Source organism: Salvelinus namaycush, chromosome 10 (assembly GCF_016432855.1).
Source record: "Salvelinus namaycush isolate Seneca chromosome 10, SaNama_1.0, whole genome shotgun sequence".
Lineage (NCBI taxonomy): Eukaryota > Metazoa > Chordata > Actinopteri > Salmoniformes > Salmonidae > Salvelinus > Salvelinus namaycush.
Genome location: NC_052316.1, coordinates 42,541,113 through 42,553,270, shown reverse-complemented (window position 1 = coordinate 42,553,270; position 12,158 = coordinate 42,541,113).

Genomic DNA, 12,158 nt, shown 5'->3' with positions numbered 1-12,158 from the left:
TGCTTAGCAATCAGTATAAATACATTACAGTCTGTTAATGAAACAATGTGCATCACCCACCTTTAACTCACTCAGCAGCCTCAGGCAAATGGCATTGTGTGTTATTATTCCCTCATGGTCTAACGCTGCACTCTGTATCTTTAACTGTTTAATAGTGCAGACTAGCTAGAGAAAACCCTCTGGTCTCTATATAACACTCTATTCATGTTGTGGCTGTCAGAATGGCTATTCAAGCAGTGTTTGTATTTGAATCACAGAGCGTTCCATGAAAATCTCTTTCCCTATCCGCTCCACCGGCTATTTGTGTGCTTGTCAGTGTAGCTAGCGTATAGAAGCTAACCCTTCCATGGCTCTACCTGGACCGGTCAGTGTAGCTAGCGTATAGAAGCTAACCCTTCCATGGCTCTACCTGGACCGGTCAGTGTAGCTAGCGTATAGAAGCTAACCCTTCCATGGCTCTACCTGGACCGGTCATTGTAGCTAGCGTATAGAAGCTAACCCTTCCATGGCTCTACCTGGACCGGTCAGTGTAGCTAGCGTATAGAAGCTAACCCTTCCATGGCTCTACCTGGACCGGTCAGTGTAGCTAGCGTATAGAAGCTAACCCTTCCATGGCTCTACCTGGACCTGTCAGTGTAGCTACTGTAGTGTATAGAGCTGTGTGTGGCTGTACGTGTTGTGGTAGCTAGGATACTAGCCTAGCCGTTCACCTTGTAACTGCATGATAGCCTCACCAGATCTAGATCCCTATGTCAGGGGACATGTTTCTAATGGTTAAAGAATACTGGGTGGTTCATAGAACAGCTTTACATTGAGATGGACTATAGGTGAGATGAGGAGGAAAGGAGGGACAGTGATCTAGTCACAGACGACCTGGGGACACCTAATCAATCTGGTCCTAGTCTGGTTTGGTCAACTACACAGACAAACAGTGTTGAGATGACAAGAGTCAAGTAGTTAAGATGAGGTAGATCTATTTATATATATGGGTTTGAATACCGGGCAGCGGATTGTTCCTGGGGTGTTCCACTTCCTGTAGTCCACAGGGGTGGACTACTCTGCCCCTGAAACTCAATTACCCAGACTCCTCTCAAAGTCTGAGTCAGGAAGACTGCTCACAAGTCTGTATACGAGCTAGTTAGCATAGGGCTGGGCAATATGTCGGATTCAGTTGATTCATTTGAAGGTATGTTTTAGCGCGATGTTTCAAATGCCTGTATCGCAGGAATTGAGGTTTTAATATTTGTAGTTTTTATGAGCGTTTGTCTTTTTGGTCTCGTATCCTTCCCCCCCATGCTGTGTGTACTGTGCACCTTCCCACTTGCATACAGACACCAAGCCCCTCCCCCTGTCACTCACAACAACAAAGACTAAAGATCACGTCCTCTCTAACAAGCCCCTCCCCCTGTCACTCAGGGTGATAAAGATCACGTCCTCTCTAACAAGCCGTTTCAACTTGCCATTTGAGGTTTGGTCTAACAGAATGGGTCATATGGACACTGAAACACATTGAGACATGAATTTACTGTAGTAGAGGAGAAGTTAACCCTCTTTATGTCTCAACTTCTTAAATTACGCGTAGAGCAGACGCTACTAAAACGAGAGTATAATGAACATCGCTTGACAGATTGTTGATGAGGGCTGTGTTAATGTTCTATAATGGCTGCTACAAGAATTTGGTCATTATTAGTGAATGTGCATTATGCATGGTTCTGGTTACATTTATAACTAAAAAGGTCATTGTCATAGACCGACTTGAAAGCCAGAAAAAAAATCAGGTTAAACTATTTTGATAAAAAAGTATAAAATGATTAATGGGTCTTATGGTTGTGGAAGGCTTTTATTTAGCCTAGTCCTGAATTCATTAGATTATAGCTGACTGTTTGAAATGCTGTTTATTTTACCTTTAATTGTACAAAAAAAAAGCTTAGTTAGAGTAAACTTTTTTTCTTTTTTAATTGAGATATATATTGTGAATGGCCATAAATTTGAAAAAGTCCAGATCAGATTTTTCGGGGAGATGTGGCCAAGCTCTACGTTAGTGTAGCAGTACAACAGTAGACACACTGGCCTTCATGTATATTCTGACAACCAGTGGTTTTCCACGTCTCACCGTTGTCTTTATTTCTAGCCCCTGCTCGCTCTGTTTTTCAGACACTTCAGGTTTGTTCAACTTGCTGTGTTCTCTCTGTGTTTTGCCTCTTATCCTGTAAAGCTAACAGACTTTACTTTGTATATGCGTTCAAGACTGTGTGTGTTGTCAAGTGGCTGTCAGATGTGTGTGTGTGTGTATATATATATATATGAATATTTAAAGGTCTGCTGTGTCTTTTTTACTCTGCCGTGTTGGGACTTGGGAGTGTGTTTTAGTTAGTGTAGACGTCTCATAGTTAGTTACCCCTATTAGTGCTGTCTGTCCCTGACTGATATCTCAGTTGGCCTATAGGGTCGGGGATGGGTCAGCAGGGGGGCGGGCTTTGCACAACCCTTTTATTGCTGTATGTCAAATGAAAAGCCAACTAAATAAAAGGAAGGGCAATCAGATCCCTGGCTTTTAGGTTAGTCACAACGATGTTGACCAATCAGAAGTCTGAACTGACCGAACACCACTATGATCCTCCAGTCCCACTTCTACGTGTGGGGTTTTGTGCGTGTGGGCGTTCGTGGGTGTGGGCGTTCGTGGGTGTGGGCGTTCATGCTTGTGGGCGTTCCTGCGTGGGTGTGTTCCTGTGTGTGTGTTCCTGCGTGTGTGTGTGTGTGTGTGTGTGTGGGCGTTCATTTGTGTGTCTTAGTTTGCAAAGTAAGGGGATGTTGCCATGTTGTAAAACTGTGGCTACCTGCAGCATACATCTATTTTTTTCTGTGTGAGAGTTCAAATCTCCCTCGGGGTGTCCTGCAAAGTTTTGTTGCTGTTGGAGATGTCTCAGAGAGCAGCTCATTGGGATGACTGACTGAGGGTGAGACAGGACTGGTGTCTGGTGTCTATAGATACTAAAGAGATCTGTGTTGTCAATACCTAACCCCAGACCGACAGACAGACAGACAGACAGACAGACAGACAGACAGACAGACAGACAGACAGACAGACAGACAGACACACTGACAGAAAGACACACTGACAGAAAGACAGACAACCCCACTGACAGAAAGACAGACAACCCCACTGACAGAAAGACAGACAACCCCACTGACAGAAAGACAGACAACCCCACTGACAGAAAGACAGACAACCCCACTGACAGACAGACAGACAACCCCACCGACAGAAAGACAGACAACCCCACCGACAGACAGACAGACAACCCCACCGACAGAAAGACAGACAACCCCACCGACAGAAAGACAGACAACCCCACCGACAGAAAGACAGACAACCCCACCGACAGAAAGACAGACAACCCCACTGACAGAAAGACAGACAACCCCACCGACAGAAAGACAGACAACCCCACCGACAGAAAGACAGACAACCCCACTGACAGAAAGACAGACAACCCCACTGACAGACAGACAGACAACCCCACTGACAGACAGACAGACAACCCCACTGACAGAAAGACAGACAACCCCACTGACAGAAAGACAGACAACCCCACTGACAGAAAGACAGACAACCCCACTGACAGAAAGACAGACAACCCCACTGACAGAAAGACAGACAACCCCACTGACAGAAAGACAGACAACCCCACTGACAGAAAGACAGACAACCCCACCGACAGAAAGACAGACAACCCCACCGACAGAAAGACAGACAACCCCACCGACAGAAAGACAGACAACCCCACTGACAGAAAGACAGACAACCCCACCGACAGACAGACAGACAACCCCACTGACAGAAAGACAGACAACCCCACTGACAGAAAGACAGACAACCCCACTGACAGAAAGACAGACAACCCCACTGACAGAAAGACAGACAACCCCACTGACAGAAAGACAGACAACCCCACTGACAGAAAGACAGACAACCCCACTGACAGAAAGACAGACAACCCCACTGACAGAAAGACAGACAACCCCACTGACAGACAGACAGACAACCCCACTGACAGAAAGACAGACAACCCCACCGACAGACAGACAGACTGTGGCTAGCGATTTCTGTAATGTTGTTCAATCTTCCTCAATGCTACTAGAAATCGACCTCTGTAACAGGCAGTGATAATTATTCATATCAACAGCTTTCCACACTGTAAAGTTACCCTGGATCATATCAGTGTGACTGGCTTGTTATGGCCTTTGCATAGTATTCATGTAACCTAACCACTGACGGACCACAGACAATGTTCATGAGGAGGAACATAGTGCATATAATGTTTAGAGGTTCGGCCCTGGTCAAAAGTAGTGCACTATATAGGAAATAGGGTGCCTTTTGGGACGTTTCCTAAATCACATGCGGTGTGAATAGTGGTATCCTCTAGTGCAGGAGGATAGAGGGTAGGTAATGTGAGGCGTAGGCCCTAAGTCCTCGCAGAGAAAAGCTGTCATTTGTCACTGGGACAGATCGGCCAAGCTTAGCGTTGGGATTTAACAACTCTGCTGTAGCCAATCAATCAACCCCAGACTGAGAGAGCATCTCCTCATTGGCCAAATATGTCAGGTGACTCAAATTGTCATCCTCCATTTGTGTCTGTGTGTTGAGTGTTATTTTATATCAGCCAGAGACATGATTTGAAAGACAGGTCTCTGTGGCATTCCCCATTTGATACTAAATGAATGTTGTTCACTTGGCCCCTCCCTGCACATCGAATGACTATAGTCCCAAAACTGATCTAAAGTTCTGATTTGATATGGGTCATCCCTGTAAGAATAGTTTCTACAGTGTGTATTGTGTTGTATGTCATCTCATCTGGACTATACTGGTGGCCCTGTTGTTATTACTGCTTGGACAGCTGCTACTCTCTCTGACCCAATCCGAGTGCCATCCGCCACCGCCCGGCGCCAGCCTGACCATCCCTGACATTCACTGTTGTATCACACAAACATCGTCTGTAATGATGCTGATCCAGCCATCTGTCAGAGAGGGAAGTGTTAGTTTCCCTGGTGGAGTAATTCATCTCTGGCCCTGGGCTGTTGGCTGCTCCCAACACACACACACACACACACACACACACACACACACACACACACACACACACACACACACACACACACACACACACAAAAAACAATTTCAGCCAAACAAAACACTACCTACCCCCTAGTCTGGGCCCATCACCTCCAATGTTCAGTTAGGCCCCCCAGAGCCCGAAGCCACGGTAGCTCCCCACTGTAGGGGCTGTCCCTCTCTCTCTCTCTGTTAACCCTGTGGGTAACCTCCACCCTGGACTTTAACCTCACTACATCTCTACAGACAGATCCATACAGTATGTGTTGTTATTGTAGCCACAGTATGCGTTGTGTGTTAAAGCCCATAGCGATGGTAGGGCTGTCTGTGTGCAGAGACCAATGCCACTGAACTGAGGGAAGAGGAGACTGTTGACTTCATATTATGGACTTGACTCCCCAGTGTTTAGGCAGTATTTTAAAGACTGTGTGAGATTGATCCTGTGTGTGTGTACAGCGTGTGTCTGAAGTGTGAAGGAGAGAGGATCTGTCTGAAAAGGGTGAAGATAGATCCTGTGTGTGTGTACAGCGTGTGTCTGAAGTGTGAAGGAGAGGGGATCTGTCTGAAAAGGGTGAAGATAGATCCTGTGTGTGTGTACAGCGTGTGTCTGAAGTGTGAAGGAGAGGGGATCTGTCTGAAAAGGGTGAAGATAGATCCTGTGTGTGTGTACAGCGTGTGTCTGAAGTGTGAAGGAGAGGGGATCTGTCTGAAAAGGGTGAAGATAGATCCTGTGTGTGTGTACAGCGTGTGTCTGAAGTGTGAAGGAGAGGGGATCTGTCTGAAAAGGGTGAAGATAGATCCTGTGTGTCTGAAGTGTGAAGGAGAGGGGATCTGTCTGAAAAGGGTGAAGATAGATCCTGTGTGTCTGAAGTGTGAAGGAGAGGGGATCTGTCTGAAAAGGGTGAAGATAGATTGCTACAGTAAAACCAGTGCAATATCTTTTTATTTTCTATTGTGGTTAAACGCATGTTGTTGTTAATCCTACATTATCATAATAATAAAGTTTTTTTTATGTATATTTCTGGTGTTTTGTATGTTTATGCTTGACTGTTATTATTGTTAATATTTATGTATGAGTGTAGGATAAGGTTATGATCTGTATATCTCTGGCAAAAGATAAATAAGTGCTTTTCATTGCTGTAAAACAAGGTATCGTCAGGCATTTGACACAGTAGTGCTTTTTACGTTCATATAAATGATATTTTACAGTATCAGACATACACTACATGACCAAAAGTATGTGGACACCTGCTCGTCAAACATCTCATTCCAAAATCATGGGCATTAATATGGAGTTGGTCTCCCCTTTGCTGCTATAACAGCCTCCACTGTTCTGGGAAGGCTTTCCACTAGATGTGGGAACATTGCTGCGGGGACTTGCTTCCATTCAGCCACAAGAGCTTTAGTGAGGTTGGGCACTGATGTTGGGTGATTTGGCCTGGCTCGCAGTCGGCGTTCCAATTCATTCCAAAGGTGTTCAATGGGGTTGAGGTCAGGGCTATATGCAGGCCAGTTCTTCCACACCGATCTCAACAAACCATTTCTGTGTGGACCTCGCTTTGTGCACATGAGCATTGTCATGCTGAAACAAGGAAGAGCCTTCCCCAAACTGTTGCCACAAAGTTGGAAGCACAGAATTTTCTAGAATGTCATTGTATGCTGTAGCGTTAAGATTTCCCTTCACTGAAAGTAAGGGGCCTAGCCCGAACCATTATTCCTCCACCAAACTTTACAGTTGACACTAGGCATTGTGGGGCAGGTAGTCATTCTCCTGGTATCCGCCAAACCCAGATTTGTCCGTCAGACTGCCAGATGGTGAAGTGTGATTCATCACTCCAGAGAACGCATTTCCACTGCTCCAGAGTCCAATGGCGCGAGCTTTACACCACTCCAGACGACGCTTGCTCGGCCACGGAAACCCATTTCATGAAGCTCCCGACTAAGTTATTGTTGTGACGTTGCTTCCAAAGGCAGTTTGGAATTCAGTAGTTAGTGTTGCAACCGAGAACAGGACAATTTTATGCGCTTCAACCAGTCCCGTTCTGTCAGCTTGTGTGGCCTACCATTTCGCGGCTGAGCCGGTGTTGCTCCTAGACGTTTCCACTTCACAATAATATCACTTACAATTGACCGGGGCAGCTCTAGCAGGGCAGAAATTTGACCAACTGACTTGTTGGGAATGTGGCATCCTATGACGGTGACACGTTGAAAGTCACTGAGCTCTTCAGTAAGGCCATTCTACTGCAAATGTTTGTCTATGGAGATTGCATGGCTGTCAGCAATGGGTGTGGCTGAAATAGCCGAATACACTAATTTGAAGGGGTGTCCACATACTTTTGTATATATAGAGTATCAAACTGAAAAATCACCACATCTGTAATTTTACCTGCAATTACTGGCCATCAGTGGCTCACTCTGAGGCAGTTAGATGGAAGATGAGTGCCGATAAATGGATGGGAAATGAAACCGTACTCCTGTCCCTGCCACCACTTTGATAGTCTCTTTTACGAAAGTAGCACTCTCACTTTGGAAAATCTCACTTAGAAAACCGAATAAATGCGATCAAATTGCCCTTTCTTGCGAAGCGTTAGATTTTTATGACATTTGTCCAAATCATGTCCACTGTCCTGAGAGGGGTAGTAAAGTGACAGTAAATTATTTGTAAACTAATTTTCCCCCTTTTCTCTCGTTCTTCTTCAGTAAAGTAGCCTGCAGTCTGTTAATCCAGGCAAGGCGAGAGTACTGCTCTCTAATGTCTCTGTAAATGGACACATCTGGTGGTTAGACACTATTCTATCTCACTCACAGATTTCTGTCCTCTTAAAGAGCGACTGGCCCTAATAAGTAATCCCTTTGAAAACGGTCTGTGGCGTCGATATGAGTCAAAAACATTTATTAGTGTCAAAATTGACTACTAAATGTAAATAGGATCATTTTGGTCATAGAGTTTGTCTCGTCTAAAACTGAGTTGTGCGTCACAATGAGTAAATTAAGGTTGGGTTTGGATTAGAATTGTCAACAAATCGCCCCTCCGGCCACTTCGCTTCATTGAATAAGGCTCTATTGTTTCATCTCCCACAACACGTTCAAAGGTCACGGCTGTTTGAGACTGAAAAGCTCTAGCTATATGGATTGACCAACTATGGTTTGAATGCTCTGCCAAAGGAACCTATCTTGCGGAATAATATATCAAATATGAGCAAGACCTTTAAACAGGTCAACATACACAAGGCCGCGGGGCCAGACGGATTACTAGGACGTGTACTCCGATCATGCGCGGACCAACTGGCAAGTGTCTTCATTGACATTTTCAGCCTCTCCCTGACCGAGTCTGTAATACCTACATGTTTCAAACAGACCACAATAGTCCCTGTGCCCAAGAAAGCGAAGGTAACCTAAATGACTAGCGCCACGCACGTCGGTAGCCATGAAGTGCTTTGAAAGGCTGGTCCATGGCTCACATCAACACCATCATCCCGGAAACACTAGACCCACTCCAATTCACATACTGCCCCAACAGATCCACAGATGCCACAATCTCAATCGCACTTCACACTGCCCTTTCCCACCTTGACAAAAGGAACCCCTATGTGAGAATGCTGTTCATTGACTACAGCTCAACGTTCAACACCATAGTACCCTCAAAGCTCATCACTAAGCTAATGACCCTGGGACTAAACACTTCCCTCTGCAACTGGATCCTGGACTTCCTGACGGGCCGCCCCCCAGGTGGTAAGGGTAGACAACACATCTGCCACGCTAATCTTCAACACCGGGGCCCCTCAGGGTGCGTGCTTAGTCCCTTCCTGTACTCCCTGTTCACCCATGACTGCATGGCCAAGCACGACTCCAACACCATCATTAAGTTTGCTTATGACACAACGGTGGCAGGCCTGATCAGCGACAACGATGAGACAGCCTACAGGGAGGAGGTCAGAGACCTGACAGTGTGGTGCCAGGACATCAACCTCTCCCTCAACGTGAGCAAGACAAAGGAGCTGATCGTGGACTACAGGAATAGGAGGACCGAGCACACACCCCATTCTCATCGACGGGGCTGTAGTGGAGCAGGTTGAGAGCTTCAAGTTCCTTGGTGTCCACATCACCAACAAACTATCATGGTCCTTACACACAGAAACACAGAAAGTCGTGAAGAGGGCACGACAACACCTTTTTCCCCTCAGGAAGATTTGGCATGGGTCCCCAGATCCTCAAAAAGTTCTACAGCTGCACCATCAAGAGCATCCTGACCCATATTGCAACTGGTATGGCAACTGCTCGGCATCTGACTGTAAGGCACTACAGAGGGTAGTGCATACAGCCCAGTACATCACTGAGGTCAAGCTTCCTGCCATCCAGGATCTAGGCGGTGTCAGAGGAAGTCATAGACTGTTCTCCATCTGCTACTGCACGGCAAGTGGTACCGGAGCGCCAAGTCTAGGACCAAAAGGCTCCTTAACAGCTTCTACCCCCAAGCCATACGACTGCTGAACAATTAATCAAATGGCCACCCGGACTATTTACATTGACCTCCCCCCTTTTTGTTTTTCCACTGCTGCTAATCACTGTTTACTATTTATGCATAGTGACTTCACCCTTACCTACATATTACCTCAACTAACATGTATCCCCGCACATTGACTTGATACTGGTACCCCCTGTATGTAGCCTCGTTATTTTGTGTTACTTTTTATTTTAAAAAATGGACTTTAGTTTACTTAGTAAATATTTTCAGAACTCTCTTTCTTGAACTGCTTTGTCAGTATTTCACAGTAAGGTCTACACCTGTTGTATTCAGCATTTCACAGTAAGGTCTACACCTGTTGTATTCAGCATTTCACAGTAAGGTCTACACCTGTTGTATTCAGCATTTCACAGTAAGGTCTACACCTGTTGTATTCAGCATTTCACAGTAAGGTCTACACCTGTTGTATTCAGCATTTCACAGTAAGGTCTACACCTGTTGTATTCAGCATTTCACAGTAAGGTCTACACCTGTTGTATTCAGCATTTCACAGTAAGGTCTACACCTGTTGTATTCAGCATTTCACAGTAAGGTCTACACCTGTTGTATTCAGCATTTCACAGTAAGGTCTACACCTGTTGTATTCAGCATTTCACAGTAAGGTCTACACCTGTTGTATTCAGCATTTCACAGTAAGGTCTACACCTGTTGTATTCAGCATTTCACAGTAAGGTCTACACCTGTTGTATTCAGCTTGTGACAAATACCTTTTGTTTTGATTAATATGCCTTTTATCAACGCGATATACAGTCATACGTGCATACAGTTTATCTATTGGTGGCCCAAGGAATCGAACCCACAACCCTGGCGGTGCAAGCACCATGCTCTACCCACTGAGCCAGAACAGGACCACAGGAACAAGTGGTCCCCAGTGGTGGTGAGTATACCGGTAGCTAGACCGTAGACTGCTGGTTATGTATGTGTATTTTAGCCAGCTAACTAAGATTGAGGGGACCACCATATTTTAACTACCTAGCATTTTTTTATCTTTATTTAACTAGCCAAGTCAATTAAGAACAAATTCTTATTTTAAATGACGGCCTAGGAACAGTGAGTTAACTGCCTTATTCAGGGGCAGAACAACAGATTTTTACCTTGTCAACTCGAGGATTCAATCAAGCAACCTTTCGGTTACTGGCCCAACACTCTAACCACTAGGCTACCTGCCTCTAACCACTAGGCTACCTGCCTCTAACCACTAGGGTACCTGCCTCTAACCACTAGGCTACCTGCCGCCTAACATTAACATCGGTAGTTATTGTTGACTAACTTTGCCATCTCTCTGAAGTAAATTTGACGGCATCATAATATGGCAAAGTTTTTTTTAGACTAATTACTTGCCGACTATCAATGTCATCGTATTTCCATGCCACTCTAAGTTAGTGTAATTTAGACGAAACAGTCACATTAGCCTCCGAGGTGCAACCCGTGTCCAGGGAACAAATAACTATTGGATGCAGCTATGGTGGTACTAGCTAACTGATGTCTGACTACAACAGTGTACTAACTAGCAGCAACAAACTCAATCCAACCCAGGTCCTTAGCAAAACATGTCACAGTTAGTTGCATAATGCAGCGTTTACTATCTCCAGTCCTCCAGTATCCACAACAGTACATATTATTGTTGTGGCTCCGGACAAGCACACCTGATTCTACTTGTCACCTAATCATCAAGCCCTTGACAAGTGGAATTAGGTGTTTTTGTCCGGGGCTACACAATAATGTGTGCTGTAGTTAAGCTGCAGCGGTCCCAGAACAGAGCAGCACGTCTTGCTCTTCATTGTAATCAGAGGGCTGATATAAATACTATGCAGGTCTCTCTTGGCTAAGAGTTGAGGAGAGACTGACAGCATCACTTCTTCTTTTTATACCTGCTTTTGCATCAGCTAATGGGGATCCTAATAACAAATAACAAAAAAACTTGTGGACCGGAGTTAGGATACAGTGTGTAATGGCGTCACTGGACTCAATCTAATCTGGAGCCAGTCAGTCTGTAAAGCATAGAATTAGCTTTAAAACAAGATTACGATATTTCTCAAGCTATTTTTATAATTGAGGTATGATGACAATCGTCGACCCTGTTTTTCTGTTAGACCAAGTCCACAATTGGGTGCCAGACTAATCCCCTGGTCAGGAATGGATGCCGGGACCTACCAGAGAGAGCAAAGGTCCAGCAGTGTGAATGCATTGGTCTAGCGAGCTGGTCTAGCGAGCTGGTCTAGCGACTTCCCTCAATAATTGTATTCACTGTTCGCTTGCTATTTTCACAGTTTTTCAGGCAAGACGTCAGGATAAGTGTGTCATGTGACAAGTACCCTTGCGACACCTCCTCCGTTGTTTCCAGTCTCCCTCGAATTGTATGAAAAGGACACGCCATCATGAGGCCTCTGATAGTGACCCGAGTTACTGCCCTGATGACACAGACGGCTTCATCAACAACGACGGGTAATGTGTGTTATGTCTAAAATACCCGGCTTGATAAACTAGTAGGCTAATTCCCCAGCCAAGCAGATACAACTA